Consider the following 17885-nt stretch of genomic DNA (forward strand, 5'->3'; position numbering starts at 1 on the left):
TGCTGCTGACTCCCAGAAAGATACGTATTGAAAGATTTTCCTCTTATAATTAATATATTTATATACAGTACAGACCAAAAGTTTGGACACACCTTCTCATTCAAAGAGTTTTCTTTATTTTCATGACTATGAAAATTGTAGATTCACACTGAAGGCATCAAAACTATGAATTAACACATGTGGAATTATATACATAACAAACAAGTGTGAAACAACTGAAAATATGTCATATTCTAGGTTCTTCAAAGTAGTCACCTTTTGCTTTGATTACTGCTTTGCACACTCTTGGCATTCTCTTGATGAGCTTCAAGAGGTAGTCCCCTGAAATGGTTTTCACTTCACAGGTGTGCCCTGTCAGGTTTAATAAGTGGGATTTCTTGCCTTATAAATGGGGTTGGGACCATCAGTTGCGTTGAGGAGAAGTCAGGTGGATACACAGCTGATAGTCCTACTGAATAGACTGTTAGAATTTGTATTATTCAAGAAAAAAGCAGCTAAGTAAAGAAAAACTAGTGGCCATCATTACTTTAAGAAATGAAGGTCAGTCAGTCAGCCAAAAAATTGGAAAACTTTGAAAGTAAGGGCTATTTGACCATGAAGGAGAGTGATGGGGTGCTGCGCCAGATGACCTGGCCTCCACAGTCACCGGACCTGAACCCAATCGAGATGGTTTGGGGTGAGCTGGACCGCAGAGTTAAGGCAAAAGGGCCAACAAGTGCTAAGCATCTCTGGGAACTCCTTCAAGACTGTTGGAAGACCATTTCAGGGGACTACCTCTTGAAGCTCATCAAGAGAATGCCAAGAGTGTGCAAAGCAGTAATCAAAGCAAAAGGTGGCTACTTTGAAGAACCTAGAATATGACATATTTTCAGTTGTTTCACACTTGTTTGTTATGTATATAATTCCACATGTGTTAATTCATAGTTTTGATGCCTTCATAGTCATGAAAATAAAGAAAACTCTTTGAATGAGAAGGTGTGTCCAAACTTTTGGTCTGTACTGTGTGTATGTATATATATATATATATATATATATATATATATATATATATATATATATGGTTTTCACATATATGCATTATATTATTGTGCCTGTTTGCTTGGCATTTGCCTGCTTCATGATCCTGTGAAGCACTAGTTAAATTAGTGATTGTTTTCCTATGTTTCTCACATTATTGTATGTATTTGGTCCCATATTCTGTTCTCCCCTATTGGTGGCTTGGTCGTTTAGTTTTTTCACCGCATTTCCTTTCTGTTACCTTGCCCTTCTTGTCGCAGTCACTGCTCATTTTCACTTAACCTCACCGCTCCATCTGCAGTGCGCACGCGCGGCTGGTCCTCAGCCTGCGCACCCTTTCTGCTCAGTAAAGGCTTTCTTCTAACCCATTCGGTTTTCCTGTCAGCTCCAGGGCTACCAGCTGCTTCCAACTCGGCTCATTCTCTATTCTTGACTGCCACCTTGTGGTAATTCTTCATAATATTCTTTACATGTATTTCCTATTACTGTGGGCAAATTCATGACCTATTTTACAAACTATCTTTTCATTATATTCCTTAAAGAGGACCTTTCAGTAGTTTAAAAACTAAAAACGAACTATATCAGTGGGCAGAGCGGCGCCCAGGGGTCCCCCTGCACTTACTAGTATGTCTGGGCGCCGCTCCGTTCATATTAGTAAATGCAGGGGGACCCCTGGGAGCCGCTCTGCCCACTGATATAGTTAGTTTTTAGTTTTTAAACTACTCAAAGGTCCTCTTTAACTGTGCATACATATATATATTTTCATCCGCCATGTCCGGCGGAAAACCTCAATAAAATATCTGAAACTCCAGGTTCAGTTATTGTAGAGGAAGACCTCCTCCAATCCATTGTCAATGAGACAGTGGCAAAATCTGTGCGGTCGATACTGCCATGTCGTCATTACAAAATATCATCACACAATCTGTGGCTATGGCTATTACCAATATGCAAACTGCCCAAAATTCCAAAGACCCTACTACCCCGTCCGTCCACGGAGGAATCCACTTCCCGTTTAGCAGAAGGTTTAAATAGGGGAAAAACTGCCTTAAAAAGGCGCTTTTTTACCGATCCCACTCCAAAAAAGGTTAAAAAATGACAGGATAAATGGGATCAGGACAAATCTAAAGCTTTTTCAAAAAGCACAATTACCACTGCTAAAGCAGTTAATGTTGAACCCTCTGCCCCTGAGGTTGTCGGCACGAAGCGGGCACCTAAGGCTTTCAGAGTTAATCCGGACTCATACAACTCTTCCCCTTCTGATTCCTCCTGTGAAGAGGATAATACTTCTGACAGTGAGAATGTGTCTTTATATGAGGACATTTCCGATGAGGGAGACAAAAAACTGGAAGAAGAAACTTTTTCTTCACCTATCATTTTAGATGGGTCAGGTGTCCCTTTTTTGACCCTGGGACGATTAAACATCCTAGGTCAGGAGAATGGGTACCATTACCGCAGGTGTCCAAATTTGTTTCTTCATGGCTCAAAAAGCCATTAGAAAAATCTGCAAGAAACAAAATTACGATCATAATTCCTTAGACCCACTCTCCCTCATAAAATTTCGGACACTCCAGACATTGATCCAAGCCTTGTAAAATTTTTGTCAAAATCGGGAAAAAATCCCCAAAAAGGAGTAGATCGTTCCTTTAGGTCTATCCAAGACAGATTATTAGACGCTGTCAGTCCTTTAACAAAAATCTTAGATTTAGCCGAACAGGCTTCCACCTCGGGCGATCCAGTGGACTTATCAGTCCTGAAAGGTTGGTCATAAAGGGCAATATGTTTATTGGGTAACACCAATGCAACTATATGCACAGAAAGAAAGAGGTCTATCCTCATGAGATTAGACCCACAACTAGCATACCTTGCCACTGTACATAATAGCCCAGATAATAACCCATCTTCCGATTGTTTACTCTTCGGAGGCTATTTTGTAAAAGACATAAATATGTAGGGCTATTTTCATCCCTGGATAAAGCCCAAACTTCTTTAAGGTGAGTTTTTCAAAGCCGTGTTTTTGGAAGGGCTGGGAAACTAAAGGTCTGGTTTCCCAGCAGAGGGTCCCATGAGAGACAATATTTTAGAGGCCCCTCCCCTTCTCAACAGGAATACTCTACCTTCCCAACCACCTCCTACACCACCACCCCTTTCTTTCCCACAAGAGGAAGACCATGGCATGCCAGAGGCAATAGAGGATTCCCAAGGTCAAGATCCTCTGCAGGTAAGGAATCTTCTTCTACATTCTTCCCACATTCCCTTGGGAGGTCGGATTAAAGATTTTATCCACGTCTGGGCTATGATTTCAACAGACGCATGGATATTAAACACTGTGAGAGGTTACCAAATCGATTTTATGCTACAATCCAATTCAAACACAAATACCCCACCCAATAATATTTTCACAGACAGACCAGGGTCTGATACAATCAGAAATCAAGGAACTATGTTCCAAGGGCGCTTTAATAGAAATACCCGTACAATCTCCGGATTTTTTGAGCAACCTCTTCTTAGTAAAAAAGAGGGATGGCGGTCAATCAACCTAAAAACCCTCAACAATTATGTCAGTTGCAGACATTTTAACCCCTTAGTGACCAAGCCTGTTTGGGCCTTTATGACCAAGCGTTTTTCTTCCTTTTTTCATAATCTCATAAGCTATAACTTTTTTATTTTTTCGTCTATATAGCTTTATGAGGGCTTGTTTTTTACGGGACAAGTTGTAGTTTTTAATGGCACCATTTTGGGGTACACAACTTTCTGATTAACTTTTATTAACTCTTTCTGGGAGGGAGATGGGGAAAAATAGCAATACTGCCACTGCGTTTTTACATTATAAATTTTACGGCGATCATTTTTCGGTACAAATAACATAATATCTTTATTCTCTTGGTCAGTACGATTACAGTGATACTAAATACTTTTTTTTGCAATAAAACCCCTTTTATTAACCCAAAAAAATTATTTTGCATTGCCACTTCACAAGACCCATAACTTTTTTTTTTTTTTTTTATAAGGAGTTGTGTGAGGGCTTGATTTTTGAGGGACGACTTGTATTTTTCATTGGTATCATTTTGGAGTAAATTCCGTTTTTTGATCACTTGTTATTACGTTTTTTTCGGTTGAAACTAAGAATAAATTAGAAATTCAGTCTTTTTTATTTATTTTATTTTTACGGCGTTCACCATAGAAGATAATTTATGTAATATTTATGTAGTCCGGGTCGTTACGGACGCGGCAATACCAAACATATGGGGGATATTTTCTTTTTGCAATTTTTTTCATTGAAAAGCGTATTTTCAATGGAAAAAAAAGCATATTTTTTATTTTATGGATTTTTTATTTATTTCATAAATGTGTATTTTTTTTCTATTTTTTTTTACTACTGAATAGTCCCACAAGGGGACTATAATATACAGTCTTTTGATTGCTTTTAAAATGTAATGCATTATCTCTATAATGCATAACATTTCAATAGCATTGCTATTCAAACATTGACCAGCAGGCTGCGCCAGAGAGGCACAGCCTGCTGGAGATAACTGAAGACAGGCTCGGGACCCTGATCAGAAGCAAGGTAAGCTTCCCAACAAATCAGCACCCGGCGATTGCATTTTCGGGGTGCTGATGGGAGACAGAGTGAGTCCGCTCCCTCTGTCACCACTTTACATGCAGCGGGCGCCATTGCGCCCAGCATGCAAAGTGTTAAACAGCCCGGATCGGCACTCCTGCCGGTCCGGGCTGTGAGAGCCGTGTCCGCGCTCCCCGCTGCACGGGGGAGCTGTGCAGCGCTTAGACTATTCAATTCCGGCCAAATATAATTCTCGAGTCGGACGCCAGTCGATTGGGTTGGGGTGCTCGGTGGGGCTCCCTTTCCACAGGAGGGAAATGGTCCGAGGAAGAATCTTCCCTTCATATCAATTGCTTAGAACTCTTGGCAGGCTCTTTTGCCCTCAAAAGCTTCACGAAACACAAGTCCCATTGTTGCGTCCTTCTTCGGATGGACAATATAGCGGCAGTACAATACATCAACCGCTTGGGAGGAACCAGATCAGAGACGTTAGCCAACATTGCTAAAGATTTTTGGCATTTCTGCCTAGACAAACATAAAATATTACTCTGAAGGCAGAATACCTTCCAGGTTTATTCAATACCATTGCAGATTAGAATTCCCGATTTCTCTCAGATTCCAGCGACTGGAAACTAGACCCTAATATCTTCAGATATATTCGCTTTGGGGTCCAAAGTATGTAGACCTTTTTGCCTCTCGACTCAATCGTCAACTTCCTAATTTTTTCAGTTGGCATCCCGATCCAAATCTCTAGGTACCAACGCTCTATCTCAGTCGTGGCCCGCGGAAATTTTCCCTCCTTTCAATCTCATCCCGAGAACTCTTCTCCTAACCATGTCACAACAATCAACTCTGGTATTAATAACCCTACTCTGGACAACTCAAACCTGGTTTCTTTCCCCAGATACTGGCAATGACGATAGGTTTTCCACGGATCCTTCCGATTCATCCGTCAATCCTTTTAACCACTTACCGCTAAGCTAACGCCGAAAGGCGTAATCTCTGCGGCGCTCCCAGGCTACGCTAACGCCGATTGGCGTCATCTCGCGTGAGCCGAGATTTCCTGTGAACGCGCGCACACAGGAGCGCGCGTTCACAGGAACGCGTAGTGCACATGTTCATCTGCAGCCTGCCGGCCGCGATCATTGGCTGGCAGGCTGTAGATTTTTGAATCGACGAATGAAATGGTTATGTCAGACGCTATTTTGAAAATAGCGTCTGATATAACTGCTGCCTGGTCCTCTGGTGGTCCCTTTCGCTTGGATCGACCACCAGAGGACACAGGCAGCTCAGTAAGTAGCACCAAACACCACACTTCACATTAGATATTACCCTGTCATTTATTTAACCCCTTATTTAGCACCTGATCGCCCATATTAGACTCCCTGATCACCCTGATCACCCCCTTGTCATTGATCACCCCCCCTGTAAGGGTCCCTCATTCCTGCCAGGTAGTTAGCTACTTGCTAGGTAGTTTAGCGCCCACCGCACCGCAGTCACTGATTAGTCGCTGATTAGCGTCATCGCTGTCGCTAATCAGCACTAGTACTATATAGTATCTGTAAGTGATCAATACTGATCGCAATCAGATCTATATAAGTACATTAGGGTCACCTAAGGTTCTACAAAAAACGCAGTGTTCGCCCGATCAGGCCTGATCTTGTGCGCACACTTGCGTTCAGTCCGCCCCGCCGCAGTGACAGAATTTTTTTTTTCTGAAACACCTGCAAAAACACCGTAAAATCGCTGCGCCGCTATAAAGATCACTTTTGAGCTTTTTGGATCTTTATTAGCGGTCGCAGCTTTACTTCGCAAGCACTCCTTTTTGCTAGGTAGGTTTGCTCTTTTTCCTGGGTAGTCTCAGAAGAATACCCCCTAAATTTAGTGAACCCAAAATGTCAAACAAGGGGTATTCCGCTGAAGAGGCCTACAGGATTCTGTCCGTGATGGATGAAAGCGATGGGGACGCCTCACCCGCTGAATCCAGTGGTTCAGAATATGAACCTGTAGACAGCAGTGGCACTCTAACCGCTAGTGAGGATGACGAGGTAGAGGTCCCTGCTACGGCCAGACGTACCCGATCCCATGTAAGAGTTCTGCCTACCCTGCATGATGATCCTCATTTGCAGCAGAGTGGTGCTAGCGCTGATCTTGTTTATGGTGCGGCATACACCAGCAGCGCAGCACATCCTGGACCTTCTACCAGCACCGCCGTATTCCCTGGTGAAGTGGCGAGCACCAGAAGGGCAGTTCCAGCTGGTACGGTGGCACGTGCAATAACTCCCCTGTCGCAGCCACCGCGTTCACAGGCCCGTAGAACCCTTAGTCTCCCAGAGGTGCTGGCAAATCCCAATTGGCACTCCCCTGCTTCCGCCGCACCCGTATTGCCCCCTTTCACCGCCCAGTCTGGAGTTCGCGCGGAGACGGCTCATTTAGGATCGGCCCTTCAGTTTTTTGAGCTGTTCTTCACCGCGGATCTCTATGACCTAGTTGTGGCAGAAACCAACCGCTACGCCACACAGTTTATTACCGCCAATCCGGAAAGCTTCTATGCCCAGCCTTTCCGGTGGAAACCAGTCACCGTTTCAGAGTTAAAAATTTTTTTGGGCCTTCTCCTCAGCATGGGTCTAATAAAAAAAAATGTATTGCGGTCATATTGGTCTAAAGACCCAATACATTACATGCCCATGTTCTCTGCTGCAATGTCTAGGGCACGTTTTGAGGCCATCATGTGCTTTATGCATTTTACGGACAATAGCACCTGTCATCCAAGAGGCCACCCTGCTTATGACCGGCTCCATAAAATTCGGCCCCTCATAGACCATTTGTCATCCAGATTTGCAGATGCGTATACCCCTAATCAAAACATCTGCATAGACGAGTCCCTAGTACATTTTACCGGGCGTCTTGGCATAAAACAGTACATCCCCAGCAAGCGCGCCCGTTATGGGGTCAAACTGTATAAGCTCTGTGAAAGGGCCACAGGCTATACATATCGTTTTAGGGTCTATGAGGGAAAAGACTTAAAACTGGAGCCGGTCGGATGTCCTGACTACCTGGGGAGCAGTGGCAAGATTGTCTGGGACTTGGTGTCACCCTTACTCCACAAGGGGTACCACTTATACGTGGACAATTTTTAATCAAGCGTGGCCCTCTTTCTGCACTTATATCTAGTCGAATTGAATGCTGTGGCACCGCGCGACCTAGTCGCCGGGGCTTCCCCCAACGGCTCGTTAGTACCCGACTTGCACGGGGGGAGAGGGCTGCCTTGTGTGACCAAGAACTGCTCGCGGTGAAGTGGAGGGACAAGAGGTACGTTTACCTTCTGTCCACCATTCACGCAGACACGACTGTCCAAATTGAACGGGCAACTGGAGTCATTGTGAAACCCCTCTCTGTCCACGACTAGAACCTTCACATGGGAGGGGTGGACTTCAATGACCAGATGTTGGCTCCCTATTTAGTTTCCCAACGCACCAGACGCTGGTATAAAAAGGTGTCTGTTTATTTGATTCAATTGGCGATGTATAATAGTTTTGTTCTCTACAGTAAGGATGGGAGAACAGGATCCTTCCTAAAATTCCAGGAAGAGATCATTTCGGAACTCCTGTATCCAGGAGGGTCCGTGCCCCAAGGCCCTGATGTAGTGAGCCGGCTACATGGCAGACACTTCCCGTCTGTCTATCCTGGTACGCCAACTCAACGTTCCCCAAGAAAAAGATGTCGTGTCTGCAGCAGGGGTGGAATAAGGCGTGACACCACCTTATTTTGTCCTGACTGTCCTGACCAGCCTGCCCTATGCATAGGGGAGTGTTTCCGCAAGTTCCACACTCAGGTACACTATTAGTGTAGGGATTGCATCTCACAGGACAGGCACACAGGGGTCTTAGGGCCCTTTCACACAGAGCTGCCACAAACCTCTCCTTTCACCTGGGACAAAGTGCATAATGTACTTCGCCACATCTCTGGGCGATTTGCGCTTTGCACATTGTCCCATGGGGAAGGAGAGGTTTGTCCTATAAAGGTAAAAAAAATTTAAAAAAATCACCGGTAAGCAAAAAAGTTATTGTTCTGTTTCAAAAGTTTATAAAAGTTAATGTTCTCTAAAGTTAATGTTAATAAATTTATTGCGTTGCGGACTGTTTTTTTTTTTTAACCTTCTAGGTGGACCAAGCGATCAAGCAGCTGCAGCACTGATGTGCATTCTGACAGAAGCATTGCGCTGCTGTCAGATTACACACAAGTCGGTGTATGCGGCGCTGCACGATGAGATTTCTCCTCTGCAGTAAAAGATACGTTTGTCGAGGCATATGAGCTGAGGAGGCGGCGGTGTTTATATGCTTTGGCAAACACTTTGTATATATAAAAAAAATTAAAAAATCCCGGCAATGATTTATTTATCCACATCGATTGATGTGAATGGATAAATCTGGTTTGCCAGGGCATACGAGCTAAGTGGGTATGGATGTTGGGCGGAGCTCCTATGTCCTGGCAGACGCCTTTCCCCTCCTTTTTCTCTTTTTGGCAGAGATTTTTTCATCCACATTGATCGATGCGAATGAAGAAATCTGTGCCGTTCATTTTTTCTTTCAGCCCAGAGGCTGAACGAAAAAAAAATATCTCATTACCCGTATGCTCAATATAAGGAGAATAGCAGAAACTCCTAATGCTGGCCATACATGTAATGACTGCGGAGACCCTCAAATGCCAGGGCAGTACAAACACCCCACAAATGACCCCATTTTGGAAAGAAGACACCCCAAGGTATTCGCTGAGGGGCATATTGAGTCCAGGAAAGATTGAAATTTTTGTCCCAAGTTAGCGGAAAGGGAGACTTTGTGAGAAAAAACAAAAAAAATCAATTTCCGCTAACTTGTGCCAAAAAAAAAAAATTCTTTGAACTCGCCATGCCCCTCATTGAATACCTTGGGGTGTCTTCTTTCCAAAATGGGGTCAAATGTGGGGTATTTATACTGCCCTGGCATTTTAGGGGCCCCAAAGCGTGCGAAGAAGTCTGGGATCCAAATGTCTAAAAATGCCCTCCTAAAAGGAATGTGGGCTCCTTTGCGCATCTAGGCTGCAAAAAAGTGTCACACATGTGGTATCGCCGTACTCAGGAGAAGTTGGGGAATGTGTTTTGGGGTGTCATTTTACATATACCCATGCTGGGTGAGATAAATATCTTGGTCAAATGCCAACTTTGTATAAAAAAATGGGAAAAGTTGTCTTTTGCCAAGATATTTCTCTCACCCAGCATGGGTATATGTAAAATGACACCCCAAAACACATTCCCCAACTTCTCCTGAGTACGGAGATACCACATGTGTGACACTTTTTTGCAGCCTAGGTGGGCAAAGGGGCCCACATTCCAATGAGCACCTTTCGGATTTCACAGGGCATTTTTTACACATTTTGATTTCAAACTTGTTACCACACATTTGGGCCCCTAGAATGCCAGGACAGTATAACTACCCCACAAGTGACCCCATTTTGGAAAGAAGACACCCCAAGGTATTTCGTGATGGGCATAGTGAGTTCATGGAAGTTTTTATTTTTTGTCACAAGTTAGTGGAATATGAGACTTTGTAAGAAAAAATAAAATAAAAAAAATCATCATCATTTTCCACTAACTTGTGACAAAAAATAAAAAATTCGAGGAACTCGCCATGCCCCTCACGGAATACCTTGGGGTGTCTTCTTTCCAAAATGGGGTCACTTGTGGGGTAGTTATACTGCCCTGGCATTCTAGGGGCCCAAATGTGTGGTAAGGAGTTTGAAATCAAATTCTGTAAAAAATGGCCGGTGAAATCCAAAAGGTGCTCTTTGGAATGTGGGCCCCTTTGCCCACCTAGGCTGTAAAAAAGTGTCACACATGTGGTATCTCCGTACTCAGGAGAAGTTGGGGAATGTGTTTTGGGGTGTCATTTTACATATACCCATGCTGGGTGAGAGAAATATCTTGGCAAAAGACAACTTTTCCCATTTTTTTATACAAAGTTGGCATTTGACCAAGATATTTATCTCACCCAGCATGGGTATATGTAAAATGACACCCCAAAACACATTCCCCAACTTCTCCTGAGTACGGAGATACTACATGTGTGACACATTTTTGCAGCCTAGGTGGGCAAAGGGGCCCACATTCCAAAGAGCACCTTTCGGATTTCACCGGCCATTTTTTACAGAATTTGATTTCAAACTCCTTACCACACATTTGGGCCCCTAGAATGCCAGGGCAGTATAACTACCCCACAAGTGACCCCATTTTGGAAAGAAGACACCCCAAGGTATTCCGTAAGGGGCATGGCGAGTTCCTAGAATTTTTTTTTTTTTTGTCACAAGTTAGTGGAAAATGATGATTTTTTTTTTTTTTTTACAAAGTCTCATATTCCACTAACTTGTGACAAAAAATAAAAACTTCCATGAACTCACTATGCCCATCACGAAATACCTTGGGGTGTCTTCTTTCCAAAATGGGGTCACTTGTGGGGTAGTTATACTGTCCTGGCATTCTAGGGGCCCAAATGTGTGGTAACAAGTTTGAAATCAAAATGTGTAAAAAATGCCCTGTGAAATCCGAAAGGTGCTCTTTGGAATGTGGGCCCCTTTGCCCACCTAGGCTGTAAAAAAGTGTCACACATGTGGTATCTCTGTACTCAGGAGAAGTTGGGGAATGTGTTTTGGGGTGTCATTTTACATATACCCATGCTGGGTGAGAGAAATATCTTGGAAAAAGACAACTTTTCCCATTTTTTTATACAAAGTTGGCATTTGACCAAGATATTTATCTCACCCAGCATGGGTATATGTAAAATGACACCCCAAAACACATTCCCCAACTTCTCCTGATTACGGAGATACCACATGTGTGACACTTTTTTACAGCCTAGGTGGGCAAAGGGGCCCACATTCCAAAGAGCACCTTTCGGACTTCACCGGCCATTTTTTACAGAATTTGATTTCAAACTCCTTACCACACATTTGGGCCCCTAGAATGCCAGGGCAGTATAACTACCCCACAAGTGACCCCATTTTGGAAAGAAGACACCCAAAGGTATTCGCTGATGGGCATAGTGAGTTCATAGAACTTTTTATTTTTTGTCACAATTTAGTGGAATATGAGACTTTGTAAGAAAAAAAAATCATCATTTTCCGCTAACTTGTGACAAAAAATAAAAAGTTCTATGAACTCACTATGCCCATCAGCGAATACCTTAGGGTGTCTACTTTCCAAAATGGGGTCATTTGTGGGGTGTTTGTACTGTCTGGCCATTGTAGAACCTCAGGAAACATGACAGGTGCTCAGAAAGTCAGAGCTGCTTCAAAAAGCGGAAATTCACATTTTTGTACCATAGTTTGTAAACGCTATAACTTTTACCCAAACCATTTTTTTTTTTACCCAAACCATTTTTTTTTAATCAAAGACATGTAGAACAATAAATTTAGAGAAAAATTGATATATGGATGTAATTTTTTTTGCTAAATTTTACAACTGAAAGTGAAAAATGTCATTTTTTTGCAAAAAAATCGTTAAATTTCAATTAATAACAAAAAAAGTAAAAATGTCAGCAGCAATGAAATACCACCAAATGAAAGCTCTATTAGTGAGAAGAAAAGGAGGTAAAATTCATTTGGGTGGTAAGTTGCATGACCGAGCAATAAACCGCTAAAGTTGTGGAGTGCCGATTTGTAAAAAAGGGCCTGGTCTTTAGGGGGGTATAAGTGGTTAAATCCGACAGGACAACAACATCCTTTGATTCTATTGAACCTTCTATCCCTAATAGCCTGGTTCATCTCCGGCCGTCAGGAGTTGATTTCGAAATTTCACAATCAGCTAGCAACATCCTCTCTGACACCTGGGCTCCAGGCACCCGATCTTCTTACAGATCAGACTGGAAGATTTGGTCTGATTGGTGCAGTCAACGGTCTTTGGATCCCGTATATGCATCTTTAAATCAGATTATAAATATCCTGTCTGAATCTTTCGACGCAGGGAAAACATATAGAACGATTAATGTCTACCGATCAGCCATCTCCTTTTTTCATTCTCCTATCCAAACTTTGCCAGGAGGCAAACCCCCTTTAATTTGCAAACTTATGAAGGGCATTATTTCAAAGTTTCGAAGACCTCCTACTCCCAAATATAATTCTACAGGACGTCTATGGGAGGTCAATTTGGTATTGAACTTGTTTTTAAATTGGGAGGATAATTATTTCCTTCCGTTAAAATTGTTGTCCTTTAAATTAACCATGTTACTATGCCTAATAGCTTTTAAACGAGTGTCAGATGTCCGATCTTTAGACATTTCTCGTAGACAATTCCTACCACAAGGAGCTCAATTTTCTATTGTTCGGTGTACAAAAACGAATATCTCTTCGGTTTTCTACCCTGCCTTCTCTTTACAGGAAAAACTTTGTGTAGTTAGGTGTCTACAATCCTATGAATGTAGAATTCTACCTCTTAGGAATCCATCACTATCCCAACTCCTTATTTCATATTGCAAACCCCATTTACCAGTGTCACCAGCAACCCTAGCTAGATGGGTCTCTCAAACTATGTCCTTAGCTGGGGTGGATACTTCTAGTTTTGGAGCACACTCCACTAGAGGAGCTATGTCTACTGACATTTTAAAAGCAGCCAACTGGACCTCAACTTTTAAAACTTTTTATTTTCTACTGGAATCAGACGTTTCCATGGTATTGTTCAATAACCAGTAACTAGGTCTTAATAATTTGTTTATAGTCAGATCTTAGAACATAAGCTTTGAACTTGCATAATGGAGTCTCCTGTCTTGACTTAAAATTGAAGATTTTCCTAGTTTTAATGAAGGAAAATATAGATTTTATGAAAAACAGGAGACTAACATTAACCCACCCTATTGACCCGACCCTTGTTGTTTATCTTTTACCTATTATATTCATGATCGTTTGGTTCTCAACGGATCATCGAATCCAAATTTAGTCTTTACGTGTTTACGATGGATGTTTATCTTCCTAATTTTCCTGCTATCCTTCACCATATCATCAAGAAAGAAGGACGTTACTATGTTGGACTAAACCTTATATAACCTACGCTGCCTGCTCATTGGCTACTCCTGAATGCTGATTTACATATTTTTTGTTCTATGTTTTTATTAACTATTTTGCTGCTTGGAGTAACAAGAAAGATCTAAGCATAATGTTAGTCTCCTGTCTTTCATAAAATCTATATTTTCCTTCATTAAAACTAGGAAAATCTTCAATTTGAAATAACGGGATGGTGGTCTCTGCCTCTTAGCATTGGATGGACCTTAAAGAGGCTGTATTACAGCTTTTAAAACAGCTTCAGTGGAGCAGAGAGCCTTATAAAACAGAGGGGGAAAAAAAGCTTAAAGGGGTTTTGCCACTTCAGCAAATAGCATTTATTATGCAGAGAAAGTTTCCATGGTTACGACCACCCTGCAGTCCAGCAGCATGACTGTGTCAATGTACACTATTGAAAAAAGCACCAGCCTATGTGTGCTCCCACAGTCCCGGCCACCAGAGAGGCTGGCACTTTTCCCTATAGTGTGCAACCACGGCCGCTGCTGATGGATTGCAGGGTGGTTGTAATCATGGAAATGAGCAATGTATAATGTGATAGAAAAATTAACCAAGCCAGCAAAGGAGGTAATATAGATAATAATAATACATTAGTAAGTGCCTTGTATTCACTTTATCTACATGATAAATTGATGCGGACAGCACACATATAACATCCATGTGCTGTCCATATGTTTTTGCGGCCCCATAGAAATGAATGGGTCCGCATTTGACCTGTAAAAAATGCAAACCGAAAATACGTTTGTGATGACTTTAGGAATGAGTGTCTATACATATGTACATAACTCTCAGTCACTGATAGTTGACCGGGGGTGGTCTTAAAGGGTTGTCTCACTTCAGCAAGTAGCATTTATCATGTAGAAACAGTTAATACAAACCACTTACTAATGTATTGTGATTGTCCATATTGCCTTCTTTGCTGGCTTATTTCCATGGTTACAAACACCCTGTAATCCATTAGCGGTGTCCGTACTTGCACACTATAGGAAAAAATGCCAGCCTCTCTGGTGGCCGGGACCGTGGGAGCTCACATGCTTTTTTCTATAGTGTGCAAGCACAGCCACCACTGATTGACTGCAGGGTGGTCGTAACCATGGAAACTTTCTCTGCATAATAAATGCTATTTGCTGAAGTGACAAAACCCCTTTAACTTACCGTACCTACTTTAAATACTACAACAAATAGTCCTTAAATTGTAACTTCACCATAATCTGCTCTGCTCAGCATACTGATTATAACTAAACCAAAAGAAAAGGGGCAGAACTACAATCATTTACCATTAAAAATAAATCTTTATTATATATATATATATATATAGATATATATATATATATATATATACACACACATACACTCACCTAAAGAATTATTAGGAACACCATACTAATACGGTGTTGGACCCCCTTTTGCCTTCAGAACTGCCTTAATTCTACGTGGCATTGATTCAACAACGTGCTGATAGCATTCTTTAGAAATGTTGGCCCATATTGATAGGATAGCATCTTGCAGTTGATGGAGATTTGAGGGATGCACATCCAGGGCACGAAGCTCCCGTTCCACCACATCCCAAAGATGCTCTATTGGGTTGAGATCTGGTGACTGTGGGGGCCATTTTAGTACAGTGAACTCATTGTCATGTTCAAGAAACCAATTTGAAATGATTCGAGCTTTGTGACATGGTGCATTATCCTGCTGGAAGTAGCCATCAGAGGATGGATACATGTTCTCATTCCATTTACGCCAAATTCGGACTCTACCATTTGAATGTCTCAACAGAAATCGAGACTCATCAGACCAGGCAACATTTTTCCAGTCTTCAACAGTCCAATTTTGGTGAGCTCGTGCAAATTGTAGCCTCTTTTTCCTATTTGTAGTGGAGATGAGTGGTACCCGGTGGGGTCTTCTACTGTTGTAGCCCATCCGCCTCAAGGTTGTGCGTGTTGTAACTTCACAAATGCTTTGCTGCATACCTCGGTTGTAATGAGTGGTTATTTCAGTAAACGTTGCTCTTCTATCAGCTTGAATCAGTCGGCCCATTCTCCTCTGACCACTAGCATCCACAAGGCATTTTTGCCCACAGGACTGCCGCATACTGGATGTTTTTCCCTTTTCACACCATTCTTTGTAAACCCTAGAAATGGTTGTGCGTGAAAATCCCAGTAACTGAGCAGATTGTGAAATACTCAGACCGGCCCGTCTGGCACCAACAAGCATGCCACGCTCAAAATTGCTTAAATCACCTTTCTTTCCCATTCTGACATTCAGTTTGGAGTTCAGGAGATTGTCTTGACCAGGACCACACCCCTAAATGCATTGAAGCAACTGCCATGTGATTGGTTGACTAGATAATTTCATTAATGAGAAATAGAACAGGTGTTCCTAATAATTCTTTAGGTGAGTGTATATATATATATTTATACACAGTACAGACCAAAAGTTTGGACACACCTTCTCATTCAAAGAGTTTTCTTTATTTTCATGACTATGAAGGCATCAAAACTATGAATTAACACATGTGGAATTATATACATAACAAACAAGTGTGAAAACTGAAAATATGTCATATTCTAGGTTCTTCAAAGTAGCCACCTTTTGCTTTGATTACTGCTTTGCACACTCTTGGCATTCTCTTGATGAGCTTCAAGAGGTAGTCCCCTGAAATGGTCTTCCAACAGTCTTGAAGGAGTTCCCAGAGATACTTAGCACTTGTTGGCCCTTTTGCCTTCACTCTGCTGTCCAGCTCACCCCAAACCATCTCGATTGGGTTCAGGTCCGGTGACTGTGGAGGCCAGGTCATCTGGCGCAGCACCCCATCACTCTCATTCATGGTCAAATAGCCCTTACTTTCAAAGTTTTCCCAATTTTTCGGCTGACTGACCGACCTTCATTTCTTAAAGTAATGATGGCCACTCGTTTTTCTTTACTTAGAATTTGTATTATGGCAAGAAAAAAGCAGCTAACAGTCTATTCAGTAGGACTATCAGCTGTGTATCCACCTGACTTCTCCTCAACGCAACTAATGGTCCCAACCCCATTTATAAGGCAAGAAATCCCACCTATTAAACCTGACAGGGCACACCTGTGAAGTGAAAACAGGTCTACCCCTTGAAGCTCATCAAGAGAATGCCAAGAGTGTGCAAAGCAGTAATCAAAGCAAAAGGTGGCTACTTTGAAGAACCTAGAATATGACATATTTTCAGTTGCTTCACACTTGTTTGTTATGTATATAATTCCACATGTGTTAATTCATAGTTTTGATGCCTTCAGTGTGAATCTACAATTTTCATAGTCATGAAAATAAAGAAAACTCTTTGAATGAGAAGGTGTGTCCAAACTTTTGGTCTGTATATATATATATATATATATATGTATGTTCTGCAATCACTCAAAAACGCAACCATCGATTTCAACGAAACTTGGCATGCACATCCCTTGCTACCTGGAAAGAAATCTTGTGGGGGTCACAGCTCTCTAGGACGTACCGTTCCTGAGATATTCCCCAAAAATGACCTGCATTAGCCAATACAAGCCTGCAAGTCTTTCTCTTCATATTCTAACTGCCATACACACGGTCACATGTCCCTTATCAGCCAATAGAAGCTTGCAGGCGCTTAGTCTCCACATACACACAGTTTTAATCCAGGTTTCCATAACAACCCAGCCATTGTGGAAGCGCTCATCTTCATAGTCATCTGTATCGCCGTCCTCAGGACGGCGATACAGATGTCTATGCTACGGCAGGGGAGGGAGAGGTGTGTCCCCTCCTGTTCCTCTGATAGGCTGCCAGCACTAGGCCGGCAGCCTATCAGATTCCGGTGCAGGCGGCGCGATGACGTCATCGCGCCGCCTGAGCCGTATAGCGAGGGACATAGGCCGGAAGAGGCCTGCATCGCATCGGTGGAGGTAAGTATAAGTGTTTTTTTTTATTTTTATATAGGTACAATACAGGATCATGATGGGGGGGCTACTGGAACATGATAGGGGGGGGGGGGGTACTGGCACATAAGGACAACTACTGGCACATAAGGGGGTCTGCTGGCACATAAGGCGGGCTGCTGGCACATAAGGCGGGCTGCTGGCACATGATAAGGGGGGCTATTGGCACATGATAAGGGGCGGCTACTGGCACATAAGGATGACTTGGCACATAAGGGGGGCTACTGGCACATGATGGGGGGGCTACTGGTACATGATAAGGGGGGGCTACTGGCACATAAGGACGACTACT

Source organism: Bufo bufo, chromosome 6, assembly GCF_905171765.1.
Source record: "Bufo bufo chromosome 6, aBufBuf1.1, whole genome shotgun sequence".
Taxonomy (NCBI): domain Eukaryota; kingdom Metazoa; phylum Chordata; class Amphibia; order Anura; family Bufonidae; genus Bufo; species Bufo bufo.